General features: G+C 42.6%; 2 long non-coding RNA genes across 2 annotated transcripts in view; both read left to right on the top strand.

Moving 5' to 3' along the window:
* Positions 1-12036, top strand: part of LOC139031288 (uncharacterized) — a 53189-nt gene that overhangs the window by 29427 nt on the left and 11726 nt on the right. The window lies entirely within an intron of this gene.
* Positions 4842-11331, top strand: LOC139031287 (uncharacterized). Its single transcript, XR_011483770.1, has 2 exons — positions 4842-4956; positions 10938-11331. It is a non-coding gene; the product is annotated as an uncharacterized lncRNA (long non-coding RNA).

Genomic DNA, 12036 nt, shown 5'->3' with positions numbered 1-12036 from the left:
AAAGAGTAGGGCACGACTGAGTGACTTCCACTTATTCTCATTTTACAGATAAGGTAACTAAGGTTTAAAAAAGATTTAAAAAATAATTCAAGATCACATGGAAAATCAGTGGTAGATAATGCAATTCAAAGTCAGTCTGTCCTGATTTAAAGTATGTGCTATAAACCCTAGCCCTGTTCTGAGTCCCAAACCCCATCCTTTTAAGATCAGCAGAGACGAGCAGTGAAAAGCTGGGCCCCAGACAGCATGTTTGATACCCTCATTCCATTATTGCTGGTTGGCAGGAAGCCCATGGCCAAGGTCTCTTCTGCAGGCTTGTGGTCAGGGGTTTGAACTCAGCCCTGCTCAGCTATGAAAAGCATAACAGCAGGCAGACAAAACCCTTCATCCCCTACTCCAGTCCTTAGCTCAGACATGGCCACGGTGGATTTGGCTACTGTCCATCACTGCATTCTCTTACTGATGCAGCCAGCTGTCTAAGGAAATTCAGCAGGCCCTGTAGATAGCAAAATAAGAAACCCACTAAGCCATCATAAGTGGAAGAAGTCATGTTGTAGGCTAGTCACTTTAGAGCCATCTGTTCTTGGTATAATATACACTGAACTAATAATTATCAACAAATATTTTACCTCTCTAATTTGAGGTAAGCTGGGAAAATCTTAGAGCTATTTATAAATAAATGTCTTCTCATTGAGTATTTATGAACCAGTATTGAGTTCTACAGTTTATAAGTAAACTCTTTATCTTTTCCCACACATCTGTTCCTTGTTTTCTGTTTTTTAATTTTGTCAACTTGCCTAGTGACCCGAGCTAGAAATCTGAATTGGTTAAAAATTTCCCTCTACCCTTTGTGGGCTTGCCCAGTGGTTCAGTGGTAAAGAACCCACCTGCCCATGCAGAAGATGTAGGTTCGATCCCCGGGTCAGAAAGATCCCCTGGAGAAGGAAATGGCAACCCAGTGCAGCATTCTTGCCTGGGAAACTCCAGAGAGGCCTGGCAGGCTACAGTCCGTGGAGTCGCAAAAGATCAGACACGACCAAGTGACTAAACAACAAATCAGTCTTCACAGTCATCATCAAAGCCTGTCTCTTTGCACCTCTGAAATTTCTCAGAGTCTTTTGTTCTCCATTTCTGCCGTCTTTGCTAAGACTAGTCTTGCAGTCAATTGCTTGGTCAATTATAATCACTTCCATATCAGTTTTACAGTTTTCTTTTTTTCTTTTCAACATTGCTGGTTTTAAAACATCTTAAAATATGATTCTGTTCTGTCAACACCCTTCAAGAATGCTTCATGGTTTACAGGGTAAAATTTGAACTCTCTTGTCATGTATAATGTTTAAGGCCTTTTAGTCATCCCAACTTTTATTAAGCTTCTACAGTTTATTCCCTGACAGTAAAATCAGAAACAAGGACCAATTCCTGTCACTGAGGGAAACTGCCCAGAATCTAGTGGAGGGATTGTCTGTGTGAAGACAAATACAATTAAGCATCCGAGGTGTTAGAAGTTTGCTTGAGGTGGTGTGTTTCGGTGAAGGAGTAGTTAAGTCCTGTGGGTGAATCTGTTGGTTGACTTCCTAGCATGGGTGCTGTGCTTTCTCACCATCCCAGATTGTGCTGCTCTTGGTTTTAGGCACAAAAGGTAGGATGTAGGCTCAGCTAATTAATGTTTCCTTGCCCCAGCTTGTAGTCAGTGGTTCCGGGATGGATTCGTGAATAAGGTTGGTCAAACAAAAAAGGAGTCTCAGAACTTCTGCAGAGGAATCTGGGTCAGAGACACTCCCAGTTTCTTTCCAGACAAGGAAACCCAGGAGCTGTCAGCAGCCCTCTGAAAAAATAAGAGGGAGGCCAAGGTCTGGGGAAGCCAGCACTGTGAAAAACAAGGCAGAAAGATGACAGAAAACGCTGTACTGAGCTGAGGGATCAAGTCTTGCTGAAATTTTGCCTTAATTCTGACCTGTTTAGTTAGGTGAGCCAAAGTAGCCTCTTTGCTGTTTTAGCAAGATTGTTGTGTTTGGGTCCCAGTCTTCATCCCTCTTCTCTTGGAAACTCTGGGACCCGTGCTTCTAGAGTCTAAATAAAGGCCTCTCCTCCGGTCTAGATTCTACCCTGTGGGACCTACAATGCTTTTGTCAGCTGTGTTCTTCTGACTTGAAATGCCTGCTTTTTGCTTCAGGACTCTCATTAAGTCTTTCTCGCCCTCTTTTTGCTGAAGCACATACACAGATGGACTGTGTTCTGGGTGCCTCCCGGAAATCCACTGCTCACGGTGCATCTTAGGGAACCAGCCCGCTCCTGTCCCCAGTCCATACAGTGTGGGCATCTCTGACTGTGGCCTTTAGCTGTAGGAGAGGACGCAGACCTAGGCTCGGCCAACGAGCTTCTCTGGCTGCAAAACTATGAAGTTAGCCGTGGGTCTGTGACTAACCAACACCTCTGCGATGTTGATCAGGGTCCGATCAGGAAACAGATATACAGGGTTGTCTGAACAGGAAGATTTATTATAAAGGATTGTTGATGCTTTACAGGGGATTAGTTAAAAAGGGATAAAAGAATAGCCTAGAGAACATTCTAGGGCTGAGGGACAACACCCAAGGAAGGACCAAACTGAGATGGGACATTCTCCCAGAGGCCAGGATTCAGACCCCACAGGAGAGACTGAGATGAGGGGAGGCTCCTGAGGATGCTCAGACCAGAGCCGGTCCAGCGTTGCTGGGGTGTGGCCATCAGGCAGAGATTCCCCGGAAAGCTGCCTGTAGGAGTCGCTATGGAAACTGCAGGGAATCATGCTGGAGTCCTCGAGTGGCGCTGGGGTTCTGGAGCCTTGGGAACTCTGGGAACCTGTCACCAGGAAGCTGATGGTAAGTGAGCGAGGGCCCTTGTGGAACCCACTCCGGGGAAGCCTGCTGCTTCACCCCTGGAACTGGCCGGGCAGCCGTGCACAGGGCTTTGTCCAGTGGCTCTCCCTGCCGGGAACCCACCGGGGCGGTGACCTCCCGTGAGTGTCCTGGATGTCAGCCCAACACAGCAGGAGTCAGGAGAGGCCAAGCCTGCTGGAACCAGGAAGCCTCCCCAGGGCCTCCCCAGGGCGCCTCCAGCCCCTGCTACTGACAGAGCTTAACATCATTCCGGCCGGCAAGAGAAACATGTTCCCGCATCACAGGAAGGGCAACGGAGGCTAGGTTTGTAGCCAAGAGGCAAGGAATCGCTAACTGGCACCTTTGCGATTTTAATTTTTATTATTTTAATTTTTTAAAAATAATTTTATTTGTTTGGGATTTTTATGATAACACTAGGAAAGAGATGCTCTCTAAAACCTACTGATAAACACTCAGAGAAAGACAACAGCTACCTTTCCACCAGGAGGGGAAAGCCTACCATAGGGTCAAGCCAGCACAGAAGAAGCGGATCAGAGATGGGGAGAGGCAGGGTACTGACAGCGCTGTTGGGTTTTTGGATCCAGCCATTTCTTCAACTTACACACATTAGGACTTTTTTAGTTTCAAAAGCAATTAGTCCCTCCCCATCGCCATTTAAACCAGTTTGAGCTGGATTTAAGTGTCTCAACCTAAAGAATACTCATCAAATCACAATAAACCCTTAAGCTTTAAGCTCAGGTCAGTGTTCTCTCTCTAATCTGCATGTGTTGTTTCTCATTCTTTGATCCTAGTTCTGGGTACATCATCCTAGAAGCAGAGGTGGTCTGAGATCTGAGAGCTCCGTTGAATCAAGGAGTATTCTTGAACTTGAAATGAAGGCCACCCTTGCACAATCCCATAAAACTTCGTGTGCGGTGTCCTTGGGCTTCCTGTGTCATCCTCTTTGCAAGCGTACCACAGGCTGTTACAGTTTAATCATTTCATTCTGAGTATCCTATTAATTACAGGGAAACCAATTAGACTGAGAGGTTGCGTGACACTGATGGGTGGGGTTCTCAGTGAGGGAATCCGGGTTGGAGAGCCCTAGCATCTGCTTCCCAGATTTAGAGTAATTTCTGACTGGATGAAGTCTTTAGAGTGAGCCAAGCTACTCAACAAAACCCAAGTATTACCTGCCCTTTTTGAATGGAATGATTTGAACATGAAAGGTGAATGAATAGCTCTAATATGGTCCTATAAACTTAAATGGTTGCAATTTAAGAAATTGAATTGGTTTTGATGGGTACTTTTTCCTGCCGCTGTTGAAAGGTAATTTGCCTGAAAGTCAAAGACAAGGGGAGAGAACTTTGTTGAAGGTGCAGCAGAATGGTTTCCAGGTGAACTGTGAGCGGCTCCATGATCTCAGGGCCCTCGACTGAGGCCAAGTTGTATCCCCAACAGTCACTCAAGTAAGCTGACAGGGGAGACCATTTTCAAACATGTGAGAGCCCGAAACTGCTCTCAAGTAACCCGGCACTGACCCCAGTGATGACAGCCTCTCTGGCTGTCGTCTGTCTCATATGTAAAAAAAAAGATGTTTGCGTTTCCTGTATTCCCACAGATTTACTCCAAGTTAGCAGGTTTGCAGCAGAACGGGACTTGACTGGAAAAAGAAAGAAAACTGATAGACCCATCTCATTGATTTTTGACAATTTTTAACATTTCCCATGTTATTCTAAAGGAAACTTTTGATCCAAAGTAGGGGACGTGTGGTAGATCATTTTCACTCAAAGTGGGGAACTTAACACAAAAAAAGGCAGAGAATATCTTCTTCCCTAATATCCTTCGACTTTAAGGAGGAGAACTGGAGTGTGGATCTAAGCTGAATATTTACCTAGAGATTCTGGAACATAGAGGTAAAATATTGGGAGTCCCTCCCTCACAAAGGACCATAGAACTTTGAGGACAAACAATGCACATTCCAAGATTTGAGCCCGAAGCTCTCTGGTAGGAGAAACATGGTTTCTACAGTCTTCGGGAAGGGAAAGTTCACGTTTTCTCAACAGGCAGAAAATCTTCCTGAGCAGAGAGAGATCTAAAGGTATGCAACAAACACACCCCAGGGCTATGCCAGCTGATGTTTCCTATAAGCACAGGTTTTGAAGGGCTTACTCTAAGTTCTTGTAAAAGGAGGATCTTTAAAAGAATCAGTGGGCCCTTGGAAGACCTCAGAGAACCATAATCATTGATAAGCCTATTTGTCCAAGATAGATCAGTATAACTTTGCTCACTTCTTTTTTTTTTTTGGCAATATCCAAAATGTAGGAGCAGCCCAATTGACAACTGCTGGATGCATGGTTAAGTCTTCCCGGTGACACTGGTGAAGATGCATGGTTAGAAAATTATGGAAAATCCATCTAATACTATCCAGCAACAAAATAAATGAGATCGTGACATGTTACAATACACATGAACTTCTCAATAATTATTCTGAGTGGAAGAAGACAAAGACAATACGTACTGTATGATTCCACTTATGGAAAGCTCTACAAATGCAGATGAAACTATAGTGACAGAAAGCAGGTTGATAGTGGCTTGAGTATTTGAGGAAGCAAGAAAAGATTAGAAGGAGGAATTTAAAAGGGGCACAAGGAAACTTGGGGGAAAATGCATGTTTTTGCCGTTCTGATTGTGGTGACTGCTTTCTAGGTACATACATATGCCAGATATTTCAGATCGTATACGTTAAATGATGCTGTTAAATCTCCACACAAACAACTGTGGTCACTCAGTGGCCATAACAATTATGTTTGATCTTGAGACCTTCTGGAAAAGAAGACTGCCTTCCACCTTGAGGAGCAGAATATATTTCACATAGATGGCAAGAACATTGTTGTGACTTGTTGGCCATGGGCTAGCCATAGAAATGGTGCAATAGCTTCCAGGGTGTCAGAGCTACTGGATGTGAGTTCTTCGTAGTGGAACCAAAGGCGAGTTTAGAGGGAAATCACTTAGCTTTTCATGGACGCTGAAGTCCTTATGCCACCTGCTGTCCTCAGTTGCTCAGTCGTGTCTGACTCTTTGCGACCCCATGGACTGTAGCCCACCAGGCTCCTCTGTCCATGGAGTTCTCCAGGCGGGAATACTGGAGTGGGTTTCCATGCCCTCCTCCAGGGGATCTTCCCAGCCCAGGGATTGAACCCGGGTCTCCTGCTTTGGCAAGTGGATCCCTTACCACTGAGCCACCTTGGTTATAGGTAAGACTTGCATTGCAGTTGGGGTAGAAAAAGACCACATGGTGAGTGTTACAACGGGTAAACGTGGACTTGGCATATATTACCGTAAGACTGGAATGCTGGGAAGAGCCTGGGGGGTAGGAAGATCAATCTCATCAGCCTGGACCAAGACCTCAGCTTGTCCTGATTCAGTCTACAAACAGCCACGTTTACCTCTTTGTCTTTATTTTTATTAAGAAGCTGTTTAACAACCAGCAATGTATTGGCCTAGGATAGATAAAGCAGATGAAGTGGTTTCCATACCACATTATGTGCAGAAGAACTAAGACTTCTCTGAGGCTTCAGAGGACTGAGCTTAGAGTCAGTGGGAAAAAGTATTGAGGGGTAGCACTTGATTTAATGTGAGGAAGTCATTATTAATATTGGGTAATATTTTAAAAATGAAAAGGGTCACTTTGTGAGATCGTAGTCTCCTTGTCAGCAAGAGCATTGGAGCAGAAGCTAATTACAGATACTGTTTCTATAGTTTGTGCTCCCTTAAGCTTAATTACATGTAGTTTGATTGGTTAATTCAGGAACACAATCTGTATTGTGTAGACCATTATTAGCTATAACATGATAGCGTAGGGGAAAAAGTGTTACAGGAAGCATGGTATTAATAATACACAGATGTTCAAGTGCTGCTTGCTTACTTTGCATCCATCCCTTTATTCAGTGTCAGCAGTCATGAACTGTGTTGCAATTTTGTGCATTTTTGCAGTCTGATTTATGTTCATTTCCAAAATAATATACAATATAGATGATATGGAGGTATATGTGGTCTTCTCAGTTAATCACTTCTCTGACACAAGTTTTTAATAAACTGAGATTTCTTAGTTAGTAAACTAAGTTTTTAGTTTTTAATAAACTGTTTTTATTAAACAGTTTATATTATTTAGTTTTATATATATTAGTATATATATAAAATATATATATTAGTTTTATTTAAATTATTTAGTTTTATATATATTAGTTTTATTTATATTATTTAGTTTTATATATAAAAACTAAAATAGTTTTTAGTTTTAAACTAAGTTTTTAATAAACTGAGATCACAACCATAACAACTGTAGGGTCACAGCCCCTATGGAAGGGCTGTCATAGACTGGGCAATATTAGACTAGAACTTCTAAGGCAATGATCAGTTCTTCGGTTGTCTGATTCTAATGGTCCTAGAAAGGTTAACTGATTCATTTTTGCCTGGATTCCTCCTTCTTATTATTCAGGTCTTAACTTCGAGTCTCTGGTAGTAAATTTTGGAGGGAAAGGGTCAATATTTTGGTTTAACCCCTCTTTCAGTTTTTAATGCTTCTTGGACACCCTAAGAAAGATGTGAGTTGGAGATTGTGTACGTGAGTTTGGAGTGTTGGGAAGAGAGGGGATTGACTGGGCGGTGCCTATCTCTATGATATTAGACAAGACAACTCAGAGGTGGTGTGGAAGGAGGAGGGCAGAGGGAACATTCTGGTTTTGCTGCCATTTAGGGATCTAATAGAGAAGACAGGGCTGGAGCAGCAGATGAAGTGGGAGCAAATTCAGGTGAGCATTATGTCACAGAAGCCTGGGGAGTAGCGTCTTTCCAAAGGGAGGAAAAGCTCGAACATCATTTATGTGCCCTTTGTACCAAAGATGGTGATGGAACCAGATCATGGAGAAGCATCAGGCAAAGTCAAACTAAGGAACAGTTAAAAACTAATCAATGGCTCAGAGTCTTCAGTTGTGTTAAGTGTATGATACAACAGAATGAGAAACTGTTCCAGATTTTAAAAAGACTAAAGAAGCACAGTAATGAAATGAAATGCATTGATATAGAAATACTGCTTTTTCCTCTTGCTGTTAAAAACATTATTGGGCTTCACTGGTGGTCCAGTGGTTAAGAATCGCCTGCCAGTGCAGGGGACATGGGTTCAATCCCTGGTCTGGGAAGATCCCGCAACTACGGGACACTAAGCCTATGTGCCACAACTACTAAGGCCTGCACTCCAGAGCCTGTGCTCCACAAGAGAGTCGGGGCATCACAGCTAGAGAGTAGGCCCCGCTCACCACAGCTCGAGAAAGACCTCATGCAGTAACAAGCACCCCCCCCCCCAAAAGATGCCCTTTTCATGACAGGGGACTGGAGTGCAAAAGTAGGAGGTCAGGAAACACCTGGAGTAACAGGCAACTTTGGCCTTGGAGTACAGAATGAAGCAGGGCAAAGGCTAATAGAGTTTTGCCAAGAGAATGCACTGGTCATAGCAAACACCCTCTTCCAATAACGCAAGACAAGACTCTGCACATGTATACACCAGATGGTCAACACCAAAATCAGATTGATTATATTCTTTGCAGCCAAAGATGGAGAAGCTCTATACAGTCAGCAAAAACAAGACCGGGAGCTGACTGGGCTCAGATCATGAACTCCTTATTGCCAAATTCAGACTTCAGTTGAAGAAAATAGGGAAAACCACTAGACCATTCAGATATGACCTAAATCAAATCCCTTATGATTATACAGTGGAAGTGAGAGATAGATTTAAGGGATTAGATCTGATAGACAGCATGCCTGATGAACTATGGACAGAGGTTCATGACATTGTACAGGAGGCAGGGATCAAGATCATCCCCAATAAAAAGAAATGCAAAAAAACAAAATGCCTGTCTGAGGAGGCCTTACAAATTGCTTTGAAAAGAAGAGATGTGAAAAGCAAAGGAGAAAGGGAAAGAGATACCCATTTGAATGCAGAGTTCCAAAGAATAGCCAGGAGAGATAAGAAAGCCTTCCTCAGTGATCAGTGCAAAGAAATAGAGGAAAACAACAGAATGGGAAAGCCTAGAGATCTCTTCAAGAAAATTAGAGATACCAAGGGAACATTTCATGCAAAGAGGTGCTCAATAAGGACAGAAGTGGTATGGCCCTAACAGAAGCAGAAGATGTTAGACGTGGCAAGAATACACAGAAGAACTATACAAAAAAGACCTTCACGACCCAGATAATTATGATGGTGTGATCACTCTCCTAGAGCCAGACATCCTGGAATGTGAAGTCAAGTGGGCCTTAGGAAGCATCACTACAAAGCTAGTGGAGGTGATGGAATTCCAGTTGAGCTATTTCAAATCCTAAAATACGATACTGTGAAAATGTTGCACTCAATATGCCAGCAAATTCAGAAAACTCAGCAGTGGCCACAGCACTGGAAAAGGTCAGTTTTCATTCCAATCCCAAAGAAAGGCAATGCCAAAGAATGCTCAAACTACTGCACAATTGCACTCATCTCACATGCTAGTAAAGTAATGCTTAAAATTCTCCAAGCCAGGCTTCAGCAATACATGAACTATGAACTTCCAGATGTTCAAGCTTGTTTCAGAAAAGGCAGAGGAACCAGAAATCAAATTGCCAACATCCAATGGATCATGAAAAAGCAAGAGTTCCAGAAAAACATCTATTTCTGCTTTATTGACTATGCCAAAGTCTTTGACTGTGTGGATCACCACAAACTGTGGAAAATTATTAAAGAGATGGAATATCAGACCACCTGACCTGCCTCTTGAGAAATCTGTATGCAGGTCAGGAAGCAACAGTTAGAGCAGGACATGGAACAATACACTGGTTCCAAATAGGAAAAGGAGTCCGTCAAGGCTGTATATTGTCACCCTACTTATTTAACTTACATGCAGACTACATCAGAAGAAAAGCTGGGCTGGATGAAACACAAGCTGGAATCAAGATTGCCGGGAGAAATGTGAATAACCTCAGATATGCAGATGACACCACTCTTATGGCAGATAGTGAAGAAGAACTAAAGAGCCTCTTGATGAAGGTGAAAGAGGAGAAAGAAAAAGTTGGCTTAAAACTCAACATTCAGAAAACTAAGATCATGGCATCTGGTCCCATCACTTCATGGCAAATAGATGGGGAAACAGTGGAAGCAGTGACAGACTTTATCTTTGAGGGCTCCAAAATCACTGCAGATGGTGATTGCAGCCATGAAAGTAAAACAGTCTTGCTCCTTGGAAGAAAAGTTATGACCAACCTAGACAGCATATAAAAAGCAGAGATGTTATTTTGCCAACAAAGTTCTGTCTAGTCAAAGCTATGGTTTTTCCAGTAGTCATGTATGGGTATGAAAGTTCGACAGTGAAGAAAGCTGAGTGCCGAAGAATTGATGCTTTTGAACTGTGGTGTTGGAGAAGACTCTTGAGAGTCCCTTGGACTGCAAGGAGATTCAACCAGTCCATCCTAAGGGAGATCAGTCCTGGGTGTTCATTGGAAGGACTGATGCTGAAGCTGAAACTCCAATCCTTTGGTCACCTGATGCGAAGAACTGGCTCATTGGAAAAGATCTTGTTGCTGGGGAAGATTGAGGGAAGGAGGAGGGGACGATAGAGGATGAGATGGTTGGATGGCATCACTGACTCAGTGCACATGAGTTTGAGTAAACTCCAGGAGTTCGTGATGGACAGGGAGGCCTGGCGTGCTGCAGTCGATGGTGTTGCAGAGAGTCAGACATGACTGACTGAACTGAACTGATTAGAACAATTGGTGAAATTTGGGTAAAGTCTGTAGATTTGTTAATATTATATCAGTGTAAATTTCATGATTTGAATACCTGTACTACAGTTGTATAAGATAATGTCTTATGTAAAGAAATTCACGAGGGCATATTTAATGACAAAAGGATCATGTGTCTGCAGTGTGTTCCCGAATAGTTCAGAAAAAATTATCTATCAGTCTATCACGTGTTTATCTCTAGCTATCATCTATCATTTCTGTTATCTGTTTACTTATCTAATTGTCTACCTATCATGTATCTGTATCTATCTCTAGAGAAAGACAAAGCTAATACAAAATTTGTGGGGAACTATGAATGAACAGCTGACTCATTGGAAAAGACCCTGATGATGGGAAAGATTGAAGGCAGAAGGAGAAGATGGTGACAGAGGATGAGATGGTTGGATGGCATCACTGACTCGATGGACATGATCTTCGGCAAACTCTGGGAGTTGGTGATAGACAGGGAAGCCTCGTGTGCAGCACTCCATGGGATAGCAAAGAGTCGGACATAACTTGGCAACTGAACAACAGCAAAAATGAAAGACATATGAGAACTATTTGCACTATCTTTACAACTTTCAAGTTATGCCCCCCCATCAAATTCTTAAAACTTTGGAGAACTGGAGGAGAGAATAAAAATACAGGCACATGTTTCTGTCAATCCTTATTTTCTAGATTGAAAAATGTGGCCCTTCTTAGCCCCTAAAACACACCATGTTTTATATGGGTCTTCTCACCACACATCTGACTTTTAATAATGTTTCTGCCTCAGATGTTTAGAACATGTTCTCCAGATTCAAGGTGTCTTTGGCTATTTTTGTTTTGTTTTGTTTTGTTTTTACCCATGGAAGGATTTCTGATGATCCTGGATAGAATCAAACCCTGATGAAAGAGAACTTCAGTGCAGTTTATGGGCCTGTTCTGGTCAACATATAAGTCTGTTGAAATGGCTTTTCTCATGAAGGGATGCTTTGATCCATTAGAACAATAATGATATTATTGTCACTCAACCATCCTTATTCCAAGAGCTTGAGCTATATATAAGTCATAAGAATGCATTCATAAGAGTTGGAAAACACAGCTTTGTGAAATTGACAAGAAGACATTTTAGTATCAGAACAAGCCCTCTTTCTCAAGAGCATTTCTTTGGGGTCAGGAAAATGGTAACTGGGTCTGCAGGACATTCACACCAGCACTTTTCCTTTTTAACATTTGCAACTCCACAGAGGCCAGCATCTCTATTTTTGTTTCCCTTGGGTTTGCTTGGTCTCTCAGACATCTGAGTGATTCCTCAGTAGTTACTCACCAACAAAGACTTACCATTCACCAGAGGACTTGAGAGCAAATTCCTCAGACCTGCAAACCACGGATG

The sequence above is a fragment of the Odocoileus virginianus genome, chromosome 26, assembly GCF_023699985.2.
Source record: "Odocoileus virginianus isolate 20LAN1187 ecotype Illinois chromosome 26, Ovbor_1.2, whole genome shotgun sequence".
In the NCBI taxonomy this organism is placed as follows: domain Eukaryota; kingdom Metazoa; phylum Chordata; class Mammalia; order Artiodactyla; family Cervidae; genus Odocoileus; species Odocoileus virginianus.
Note: the sequence above shows the minus strand (reverse complement) of the source record. Positions and strands in the feature narration are given on the sequence as shown.